General features: G+C 38.2%; 1 protein-coding gene across 4 annotated transcripts in view; it reads right to left on the bottom strand.

Annotated features, from left to right (window-relative positions):
- NT5C3A (5'-nucleotidase, cytosolic IIIA) overlaps nt 1-12,834 on the bottom strand; it is a 48,198-nt gene that overhangs the window by 25,747 nt on the left and 9,617 nt on the right. The window lies entirely within an intron of this gene.

Genomic DNA, 12,834 nt, shown 5'->3' with positions numbered 1-12,834 from the left:
TCTGCTTCTCCCTCTCCTTCTGCCCCTCCCCCCTGCTCGTGCGCTCTCTCTCTCTCAAATAATTAAATAAAATCTTCAAAAAAATAGTAAGGTAAGAAAATGATGAAGTAAATTATTTGGAAAGAGATTCAAGTTCATAAATGAAAAACCTGTAGCAAAGAATTACTTGAAACTACATGGAGGATAAGTGATAACTTGAGTTTTAAAAGTATGTAAATAGAAGAAACCACAAAATATAGTCCTTTTGAAATGTCCTTCAATATTAATAAACTCAGTATGTTAAACCAAAGTACTTAGTTTAACCTGTGCAAAGTCTTCGTAACATATATTATGTCCAACGACAGAATGTGTGCTCATCAGAAGAGAACTTATAAAAATAGGTTTATCAGAGAATGGCCTTCAAAGTGCTTTTTATGGTCAGGTGTCATGCTGGTGAACTCTTTCAAACTTTTAAAGAACAGATGGCCCCATGCTAGATAAACTGTTTAACAGCACAATAAAAGAGTTTAAACTATCCAATTACAGTTATGAAACTAACTAGTATAAAATCCTGAAACAAAGCCTGTCAAAAATAGTACAAAAAGAGGAAACATAACCTAAGTCCACTTATGAATATAGATATAAAATTCCTAAGTAATAAACCAGTAACAAACTAAATTCAATAGTACAGATAAACACTGAACACGGCTGAATCAAATATATTATAAAAATCAATTAACAGTCATCAGAGAGGAATAAAAGGGTCACAGGTGACTCTATTTTCTTCTTCATGCTCTGGTATTTTCTAAATTTTCTGTAATAAATCTATATTATACACAGAAGGAAACAAATAATATTTTTAAAAGGTTACATGTACCAAAATACAAGAAAGCAGAAGGGTATATAATGCTACTATATCTTTTGACGAAATGGACATGGCATATGTTAAGTCATGTTTATGAAGGTAAAATGAAAATTATCTGTTGAGGCAAAATTCCACCTTACGACATTTTCTGGAGTAGCCTTCCTCATTCTTTGTCTGGGAGGATAAACTAATGAGTAAGCTACACGAACTATTTAAACAATATGCTATATTCTCCTCCCACTCTGGATATCGAGTGAAGTCATAATGTGTAAATGAGGAGTCATATACAAATTAAGCTCTGTAAAACATTATAAAGTATTAGTACATGTTTAAAGAAGCCATTTAGGTGGGTGGGGAAATGGGCTAAAAAGATAAAGGGGATTAAGAAGTACAAACTTCCAGTTATAAAATAAAATCACGGAGATGAAAAGTAGAGCACAGGGAATATAGTCAATAAGATTGTAATAACTTCATATGGTGACAGATGGTGACTGAACTTACCACGGCGAGTAACATGTAGAATTGTTGAATCACTATGTTGTATACCTGAACCTAATATAACACTGTATTTCAGCTATACTTAGCTAAAATGAAACAGCAGAAATAGCAGCCATTTAAAGATTTGAAAGGAGGATCATACATAGACTACTCGAACATGAAAGTGAAAATAAAAAACCTTGGAAAAATACATTTCTAACATATTTCTACAGTTAAGAACATTTTATAAAAGCCCTTGCAAATCAAGAAAAAGAACTTAGACAATTCAGAAAAGAAGAAAATAAATAGCCAATTATTTTTAAAAGTTCAAGTTCAAAAGTAATGAATACTTAAAAAAAACAACTATCATTTGGCAAAAATAAGAAAAAAAAATATACCTATTCCCAGGAAAACAGGGAGCTAGGTCCTTGTATATACTGCTTGTGGAAATGTAAATTGGTACAACCTTTTCAGAAGGTAATCTGGAAACACATTCTTTAAGGGTCGAGATTGGTACATATTTCATTGTCTTTTATTTTTAAGATTTTTATTTATTTGGGAGAGAGAGCATGCACATGGTGGGGGGGGGGTGGCAGAGGGAGAAGCAGGCTCCCTGCCAAGCAGGGAGCCAGTCACAGGTCTGGATCCCAGGACCCTGGGATCATGACCTGAGCCTAAGGCAGACACTTAACCTACTGAGCCACCCAGGCGCCCCCCCTTTGTCTTTTTTATTAGTTGCACCAAGGAGAGACAGAGACCCAAAATCAGTGTCTTTAATAAACAATAAACATTTTGTTTTTCTAATATAAAGAGATGTCCAAAAAATAGGCAGTTGCTGGTATTAATTAGGGAGTTTCCAGTTACATGCATAGAAAAACAATGGAGTACACTTACTAAAATATGATTTTTTAGGTGGTGAAAATTGCAGATCACATCTTTCTGTTTATCTAGATTTAGTAATTTTTATATCAGCATGTATTATATCAGAAACAAAAAATAATCAAGGGAAAAAAGAAACTTAAAATAGGTAAATAAAAAGGGAGAAATTATTTCCAAAAAGTTGTATTTTTTTTTTTTTTAAGATTTTATTTATTTGACATAGAGACAGCCAGCAAGAGAGGGAACACAAGCAGGGGGAGTGGGAGAGGAAGAAGCAGGCTCCCAGCGGAGGAGCCTGATGCAGGGCTCGATCCCAGAATGCTGGGCTCGCGCCCTGAGCAGAAGGCAGATGCTTCACGACCGCGCTACCGAGGCGCCCCCAAAAAGTTGTATCTTAATACAGGTAGTCCTGAGTCTTTAATTATCAAAACTTCCCTAAAACTGAGTCAAATGACTGGAAATCCACATGCATGAACCCCATGGATAAATTTTTTAAAAAATCCATACTGAATCATATGATTGATCTGTGCTCGTTTTAAGTGTATTTGAGGGGATTAAAAAATGAATCAAATGTATATAGAAGCTTTATCCTTTACAAAAAACCATGTTTCCCATATGACTATAGCAAAATTAAATTTCAGTAACTGAAAATAATATAATTATATATGCCAAGTTTGTAATTATGTTACTCAGGTCAATTTAACCATCTACAAATTATGATAGCAGGCAGGCAGGGATTAGGCCCCAGAGTGCTAGGTACTCCGGTTAAAAACAATTACTCAGGGGCGCCTGGGTGGCTTAGTTGATTAAGTATGACTTTGGCTGGGGTTATGATATCAGGGTCCTGGGGTGGAGCCCTATGTTGGGCTCTGGGCTCAGCGGGGAGTCTGTTTCTCCCTCTCCCTCTGCTCATGCTCTCACTCTGTCATATAAATAAATAAAATCTTTAAAAAAAAAGGACAAAACTATTACTCAACATTTGGGATAATGCTGGATATCTCTCCATTCCCAATCTTTTTAACTTTAAGGATGTATGATGCTCTAACTAGACATTCTTCTTTGATCTCCAAACCTGAGAGCTCAAAGAGAATATTGTTTAGAGACAATTGTTAAATCACTACTTAATCTGAATCTCTTAGAACATCATGTACAAAAGAAAGTTGGTCTGGAAAACAGTATGGAGGTTCCTCAAAACGTTGAAAATAAAGCTAAACTATGACCGAGTAATTGCATTACTGGGTATTTACCCCAAAGATGCAAATGTAGTGTGATCTGGAGGGGCACCTGCACCCCACTGTTTCTAGCAGCAATGTCCACAATAGCCAAACTATGGAAAGAGCCCAGATGTCCGTCGACAGATGAATGGATAAAGAAGATGTGGTATATATATTCAATGGAATATTACTCAGCTATCAAAAAAATAAAATATTGCCATTTGCAACAATGTGGATGGAACCAGATAGAGGGTGTCATGCTAAGCGAAATATGTCAATCAGAGAAAGACAATTATCATATGATCTCGCTGATATGTGGAATTTAAGAAACAAAACAGAGGATCATAGGGGAAGAGAGGAAAAAATAAAACAAGATGAAATCAGAGAGGAGACAAACCATAAGAGACTCTTAAGTATAGGAAACAAACAGGGTTGCTGGAGGGGAGGGGTGGGGGATGGGGTAACTGGGTGATGGGCATTAAGGAGGGCACTTGATGTAATGAGCACTGGGTGTTATATAAGACTGATGAATCACTGACCTCTACCTCTGAAAGCAATAATACATTATATGTTAACTGAATTTAAATAAAAATAAATAAATTTAAAAAATAAAAGAAAATTGGGAAAAGAATAGGTTTGTTTCAAGAAAGTAGAAGAAAAGAGAATTAACATTTACTGAATACTATGTGGTAAACAGTTTGAGACTGTATGCATATCATCTCTTTTTTTAATCTTAACAACCCACATAGATACTTGGAATATACTGTTGGAATTCTCCCTAAAATATAATTATTTAAAACACTAAGTGAAATAAAAAATACAAACACAAAGACAGAACATATTCCTAATATAATAACCTGAAAGAAACAAGGGGGCAGAAGATTTTTTGGGTGAATCTTCTCCATTATAGAGAACAGGAAATTGAGACTTAGAAATTGTCCAAGGTTAAACCATCAGAATGTGGCAGGGCTGAGTCAGAAGCAAGGATTCACCAACTAGTAAACTCTCAAAACATTATATATTGTATAACTTCATTCCCTGACAAGATAGTCTAGAGTTCAAACCATCAATTATGTAACTTATGAAAGAAGTTACTTTATCTTTACTATATAAGCCACAATACTTACAAAGCACAGAGTAACTGGATAGTTATGGAACACGAAATAGATTTCCCCATCCTACCAAAACTAGGGCTTTGTGACAAAACCATATACATACACATGGATATCTCTCTCTATATACATCATATTATATATATACACATACATACACGTATATGGTACATAGTTGTGCACAAAAAATGAAATAGAACAAAATATTTAATTAGCTTGGAAAGAGATAAAATTTTTATTTTTTAAATTTTTATTTATTTTTTTAAAGGTTTTTAAATTTTATTTGAGAGAGTGAGAGAGAGAGCATGAAAGTGGGGAGGGGCAGGGGGAGAAGCAGACTCCCCACTGAGCGGGGAGCACTGGCTCTGGGGCTCGATCCTGGGACTCCAGGATCATGACCTGTGCCAAAGGCAGACTTAACAAACTGAGCCACCCAGGGGCCTCAAGAGATAAAATTTTTAAAGATCAGCAACACAGTAACACTTCATTAAAGCAATTGTTGTTCCCAACTGAGAAGCATGCTTTCCTTAAAAGCTTCAGAGAGAGCTAAAGTTGGACTGAGTGCTGGCTCTGCTACTTACTAAGCTAGATCCTAAGCAAATTAATAAAAATTATGACAATTTACCAACTGGACTGGGTTTTTAAGGATTAAATAAGGTCATGCACAGTGAATTTGGCCATAAGTAGACACCCCAAGATTTTAGTTCCTTTCCCCTGGTTAACAGTTAATAGGGCAAGTGCCCAACCACCCCAAATGGCAATCAGTTTCTAATTGTTTTCTAGTTTTAGTCCCAGTGTAGCCCCCTGTTTTCTTTTTCCCCATTTTCTTAATGTGCTTCAATGGGTTTTTATTTTGTAACATTTCACTATGCTGTAATGCTTAGGTTCTCAAACTCTTCCTCTCTCCATCAAAATTGATCAAGTGTCTTATTCCCTTAGAACACTGTGACAGAGAAATCTAGATAAACTAGAGAGTTTGGGAGAAGACTGTATAAGAAGATAACGATTTTTGGGGGGGGGGGGATGATGGTGTTCTGAACCCAGGCCCTGAGTGGGGCATTTGAGGTAAAATAAATGAGAGGGCTGTGCCATGACAAGGCTTCAGAGATAAAGTGGGGACAGGAAGGATCTTGTGGCAACCCACATGTGACTATCTACTTCCACCCACTCACAAGCAGGAACTTGCCAAACAAATTAAGCAACCTTCCAATCAACCAAATAAACAATGCTGTAATCTATTAGCATCTTGAAAAATGAGGAAGATAACACATGTGGAAAAAAGAGACCATGGCATTTAAATCTGTAACAACAGAAGACTGTGAAAGGTTTAAATTTTGGTTTAAATTTTATAGATTAAATTTTATAGATTAATGGTTTTAGGGGAGGAAAAATAATTTTCCCTGTACCCTTCTATGTTCTTTGCTGAGGCCATCCATCCCATAATAAAAAGACAGATTAAAAGAAAAGAAATCCTTAATTTCACACATATGGGAACCCACAAAATACTAGGCCCAAAGGCAGTCCGGCAATTGAGGCTTATAAAACATCCTGAGCTAAGGAAAAAGGAGGAGAGGCTTGGGGCTACAAAGGGGAGGAAGGCAATTCCAGGGAAATGAGAAGAGCAATGTTTGCCTTCATGCAGGTAAGTCTCTCAGATAAAAGAGTAATCTCTCTCTTCCTATTCTAAGTTCTTTTAGGGAGGTAAAAGGGAGGTAAAAAGCTCTTCCAGACCGCTCTGGGTCTTGATTGCCTTCAGCTCACAATAATCCACATACCAAAGTGGCACACTGTGGGGTGACAAATTCTGCTCCCCTCAGGTTGAAGCAACAGTGAGAGTAAATATAAAAATGCATAAACAAGATAGGTAATTGAGAAAGCTAGCACCGAGCCAGAGCAGAGAGAAGTCTGCCACCTGCTGACACAAAAATGGAATCATATAGATTTCCCTGACTGTTGTTTTTAAAGCAGGGGGAGGAACCCCACGTAAGGTTTATGACGTTAGATTTCAAACAAGTTACTGTACTGAAGAGATAAATTACAACCCCTAATTTAAAAGAGAATAAGTGTTAAAATGGGATTTAAGATTCTTTATCGGCTTACTTCAGCAACTCTAAATGTGATGTCTGAATTACTTTAAAAGCAAACAGAAGAGAAATCTATGGAAATGATTTAACATACACTGTAGGGAACATCCAAACTGCTATGATGAATTAAGGATAATCTAAGACACTTTGCAAAAATTATAAAATCTGTGGGGGAGTAAAATTAATTTCTCCTCTACCCTTCTAGTTTTTGACTGAAACCCTCCTACAATAAAGGCAAATTAATAGGAAAAAAACAAACAAATTTAATAACATGCATCCCTCCTGAATACATGGGAGATACCCAGGAAAATGGAGTCACTCCCTGAAATGGGTCAAGCTATCATCTTAAGTACCATCTCTAGCTAAAGAAAAAAGAAGATGGCTTATTCTGGGGTTATAAATCCTTTTCCCTTCCAAATCCTACAGATTTCACCTCTGCGATCCATCAATGTCCTATCCTCTTTCCCCAACTCCCACAGCAGTCTAGGGCTTCATTCTCTTTAATCCAGGCTTATTTCAAGTCCTGCTTCAAGTCCTGCTCCTCCAGTGACAGAATGCTACCCCAACATATGCCTCTTTGGCATGAGGATTATTTTGAGCTGATTATTTCAGAGAAACAGTAGACACAGGAGAAGCCCTCAAAAGAGTGGAAGTTCCCTTTCGCAAGGGAAATTTACATTTATAAAGGAAATCTCCATTTCTATGTGTGCCTCCATCTCTGTACCAAAAGAGAAGGAAGAAAAAAATGAAGAAAGCACCACAAACTCAAATCAATTCAGAGAAAGCACTTAAATCTGCATTACCAGCTCTCATTCAGGTTTACCATCTTTTTCCTCCTCCCACCCAACAACAGGCCTCTTCCATGCCCTTCTGTTTGTTTATAGCTGTAGATGGTATAATTTTAAACCACCTAAGAGAGTTACTCACTTTTTCCAAGGCATCTCTCATGTATGTGTTAATAAAACTTGTTTTTTTCTTGTTAATTCTCTTTTGTTATAGGGTCCCCAGCACAGAACTTAGAAAGGTAAAGGGAAAATTATTTCTTCCTCACACTCCTCGCCTCTTGATTCTAGTTATGCTAATTTAGTGTACTTCAGCTACCAGATTAAGCAACTAAAATGCATTCCGGATCTTACCACTTTTTAAAAATGAATATAGTACTCTCAAAGGCTCTTTAGCAAGTTAATTCCAAACACCTCACTAATAATAATACAGATGTTTCTACAATGTGGTCCCAACACACTTTTAAAAATGTTGCTTTTAATTAACTGTTTTTTAAGAAAATACACATGCTCATGGTATTTCAAACAGTGCGGAACATTAAAGGATAAAAAAGTACAAATATCCTTCCCCAGTGTCATCCTCCCAAGTTCCACCATTACTAGTAGCAACTACAAAGAGCTTCTAGTGGAGTTTTTCAAGAATTTCCAATGACATACGAGCACATACATGTGTATCTCTCTTGGATCCACAACTGTTCTACAGCGTGCTTTCTCTCCCTAGTTAACCATCCTTTGAACTTTTTAAAATGGTAATTTTAGATTTACTTTCTTGTATGCATGTATTTATAAAAGATTTAATTTATTTATTTGAGAGAGCATGCATGTGAGCACGAGCGGGGGAAGGGGCAGAGGGAGAGGGACAAGCAGACTCTCCACTGAGTGGGGAGCCTGAGGCAGTGCTCAATCCGGGGATCCTGAGATCACTGACGTGGGAAACAAAGGCAGAAGAAAAATTATTAAATTTCCTTACTACCTACAGCCCGATGACAGGTCCTTAAAACAGGCAGAGTGACATTCCTGTAGGGACTCAGCTGCCTTGATGTTAATACCTTGCTAAGGGCAAAGGCAATCTTAGCCCGACCCCCAGGATTCTGTAGTCTATTTTAACATATAAAAATTCCTTTAGAAACTTCCTTTATCTCTATCCCCCAAGATATGTGTTGGCAATCATCCCCCAAGCATATGACCCACTAATATATATCCGAAGGGTCTCATGACTCAGGTTTTATTAGACAGTAATAAATGACCTTTTCCCAACAATAGCTAGCCCCTCAAGGTCCTGGAAACCTTGCTTCCAAAATTCCTTAGAGACTTACGCTATTCCTGACGCCCTTCCAACTTGAAAGTATACAGTCACTCACTCCTCACAATCCCAGTGCAGTTCTTTCTGCACATGGGTCCTGTCCCTGTGCTTCAATAAAACAACCATTGTGCACGAAAGATGTCTCAAGAATTCTTTCTTGGCCATCCGCTTGGAACCCTGATGTCTTTCCTACATCAATCATGATCTGAGCTGAAGTCAGACACTTAACTGACTGAGCCACCCAGGCGCCCCTACTGCACAATGTTTTGTTATACAAATGCACCACAGTGTAACCAATGCACTATGATTTATTTAACCGAAGTGTATACCGCCTTCAACAGAGTAAACAAAAGTGCCCATTTTTCTATATCCTCATCATTCAGATTTCTCTCTCCACAGTGTTTGGCAGCCCCCAATTTTGACTATTTGTGAGCAATTAAACTGGATTTTTTTTTAAAGCAAATTTTGTAAACTTTGTAATTTTGCTGGACAAGAATCTGAATTCTTCTATGGTTCTCAAACTTTAGCATTCATTGGAATCACCTAGAGGGCTTAAAGTAAAAGGATCTAAGCATGTGATGATTTTTACCTAGAAAAGAGTCTTCCTGGATAAATTAAAAATACTAGAGTATTGGGCCCCTGGCTGGCTTAGTCAGTAGAGCATGTGACTCTTGACCTCAGAGTCTTGAGTTCAAGCCCCACGCTGGGCCTAGAGCTTACTTAAAAACAAAAACAAACAAACAAAAAATATTATAGTATCTGGTTCAGGGGTAGCTCCATCTGTTGCGTAAATGAATTCACAACAAAAAACTTAAGAAAAAAATTTGTGAAAACTCCACCTGTTTCAGGAAGTACTCTGGCTACCATAAAAACAGAAAATACAATTAAACTTGAATGAGGATAATATACAGGAAACATGACAAATGTGATTTGCAAAGAAAAAGTCATATGTCTGGTACAAATATCTCCATACCTGCAAATTTGGGGATTCAAGATGACCTTGAACATATTCTTTGCCAATGCTAAGAGTTTAATATATTCCCCTTATTTTACAATATATTTTATTTAGACTGACCAATCATGATTGTTATCCTTCAAACATCACAGCCATCAAACATTACCCAGTGTAATCTCCTATTCCTTTGAATTTCACATAGCCTTTCCTTGAGATCTCTCTCACATTTATATTCATTCATTGTGAAAGTACTGTTAATGATGTGGAGAACCAAGCAAAGCAAAAGAAAAAAAAAATAAACTTCCTTATAACTTACAGCCCATTGACAAATACTTGGGACAGGCAGGGTGATCTTCTTCTGGGAACTCAACTACTTCAATGTTAATTCTTTGCTAAAGGCAAAAGGCAACCTTAGATTGTCATTAGCCCAACCTTCAGGATCCTGAAAGTCTAATATATGAAAATCCTTTTGGAAACTTCCTTTAACTCTATCCCTATCCCCCCAAAATATATGTTAGCCATCATCCTGTAAGCATATGGCCTACTGATATACATCTGAAGGGTCTCATGACCAAGGTTTTACTAAGACAGTAGTAAATGACCTTTTCCTAACAACAGCTACTCCCTCAAGGTCCTGGAAACCTTGCTTCCAAACTCCTTAGACACTTATGCTATCCCTAACACCCTTCCAATTTCAAAGTATATAATCAGTCACTCCTCACAATCCCAGTGCAGCTCTTTTTGCCCATGGGTTCTGTCCCTGTACTTTAATAAAGTCACCCTTTTTGCATTGAAGATGCCTCAAGAATTCTTAAAAAAATTTTTTTTCAAAGACTTTATTTATTATTTATTTGAGAGAGAGCAGAGACAGTAACAGAGAGCAAGAGGGGGGAGGAGAGGGAGAAGCAGGCTCCTCGCTGAGCAGGGAGCCCGATGTGGGACTCAATCCCAGGACCTCATGACCTGAGTCGAAGGCAGATGCATAACTGACTGAGCCACCCAGGTGCCCTAAAAATATATTTTTTAAAAATTAATTTATTAGAGAGAGAGCGCGTGAGCAGCGAGGGAGAGTTCAGAGGGAGAGGGAGAAGAAGACTCCCCGCTGAGCAGAGAGCCCGATGTGTGTCTCAATCCCAGGACCCTGAGATCATGACCTGACCCGAAGGCACCTGCTTAAACAACTGAGCCATCCAGGCGCCCGTTAAGAATTCTTTCTTGACCGTTCTCTTTGAATCCCAACATTTCACATCATTAGGACTCTAGCTTTTAAGCTAGTTGTGACACATAATTGTGAGACTAGCCTCTAAATCTCACGCATGTATGAAGGCAGTGGTGATGTCTCAAGAACTAATGAAGACCTAGGTATTTCAGGTGTGAATGAATTTATTTTGGTGGGCAGAAGGGCAAAGCTATTCCGAGCTGTATTCTGTACTGCTGTGTTGCCAAGGACTTGTAACAGTTGGAATGCTCTATTTTTCTACCAGCCAACTGACCACCAGTAATACCAGATTATATATATGTGCTTTTATTTGATCAAATATTAAATGAATTTACTGAAAGGCAAATTATAGGGAAAAGGAATAGGACTGTGGTATAGCATGGTAGACCGCTTATTACCTAATTCCTCCCTTTCTTTCCTACTAATAGAATCTCAGTTTTGTTGGAGGGTGGCCAGTTGCTCAGCCAAAAAAATTCCTTAGCTTCACAGTTAGGGTGGCTATATGACACTGTTCTCTCCAATGACATGTGAGGAGAAAGTTCTGCTTTACTGAATTGATTATCCTCCTCCCTGGAAGATGGACATGTTGGCCAGGACTGCAACAGCCATTTTGTGACCATGAGAAAAGCCAAGAGAATTTCAAAGACCTCTGTCTTGATATCCTTGTACTCCCTAATTAATACCAGCAACTGCCTATTTTTTGGACATCTCTTTATATTAGAAAAACAAAATGTTTATTGTTTATTAAAGACACTGATTTTGGGTCTCTGTCTCTCCTTGGTGCAACTAATAAAAAAGACAAAGGGTGCGCCTGGGTGGCTCAGTAGGTTAAGTGTCTGCCTTAGGCTCAGGTCATGATCCTAGGGTCCTGGGATCCAGCCCTGTGACTGGCTCCCTGCTTGGCAGGGAGCCTGCTTCTTCCTCTGCCACCCCCCCACCATGTGCATGCTCTCTCTCTCAAATAAATAAAAATCTTAAAAATAAAAGACAATGAAATATGTACCAATCTCGACCCTTAAAGAACACACATAACAGTAAACAATACAAGACAGTGTATAAACTACTACTTTATGAAAAATCATCAGGAAATGCCACAGGAGTTCGGGGAATATGCTCTACAAAACAAATGAATTAAAAACAGGTCCTCAAAGGTCATAAATCTGAGTGCTGATATAAATTAAAGTTGGGATACAGAAATATTTTTAAAAGCCTGTGTAATAGCATTGAGCCACTTAAGCAGTTGTATTTAAATCTTGCTTCCCCGCCCCCTCCTTTTTCTAAATATAGACTCAATAGTGGGCTTTCCACTTACTCAGTATAGTACCCAGAGAACATCTGATGTTATCTTAAAATAGAAGAAAGGAAGGGGTTTTTGTTAGAAGTTATCTCCAGAAAGGAAACTCACTCCAGTTTCAAAAACAGCACCAGCTTGTAAGGAGTAATTGTGGTGTTTACAAGGAAGCCATAAAAAGCTGAGATGTGTTTAAATTAGAAATGGGGGCACCTGGGTGGTTCAGTCAGTTAAGCATCTGCCTTCAGCTGGGGTCATGATCCCAGAGTCCTGGGATCAAGCCCCACGCTGGGCTCCCTGTTCAGCGGGGAGTTGGCTTCTTCCTCTCCCTTTCCTTCTGCCCCTCCCCTCACTCTCTCTCTTTCTCAAATAAATAAAATCTTTTAAAAAAATGGTAATTTTAACTGGTTGGGGAGCTTCTAGCGAGAGTGAAGCCAGTGTCTATCTTGAACACTAGATGGAGGTCATATCGCCTACAGGAGGGCTGGACCAGCCACGGAGGACACAGAACACACAGGCTGAGACTCAAGAGAAGGGAATGCTTGCTTATCATTCAAAAGCATGTAGGGGCTGCGGGCAGGCTGCCCCAAGATGGGCCACTCTGGCATGAAGATTATTTTGAACTGAAGACAATGAAGACCCTGTGGGCCCCAGAGAAACTTTTGCCCATCCTT

Source organism: Ursus maritimus, unplaced genomic scaffold (genome assembly GCF_017311325.1).
Source record: "Ursus maritimus isolate PB19 unplaced genomic scaffold, ASM1731132v1 scaffold_3, whole genome shotgun sequence".
Classification (NCBI taxonomy): domain Eukaryota; kingdom Metazoa; phylum Chordata; class Mammalia; order Carnivora; family Ursidae; genus Ursus; species Ursus maritimus.
The sequence above is the reverse complement of the archived record's forward strand: the minus strand, read 5'-3'. Positions and strand labels throughout refer to the sequence as shown.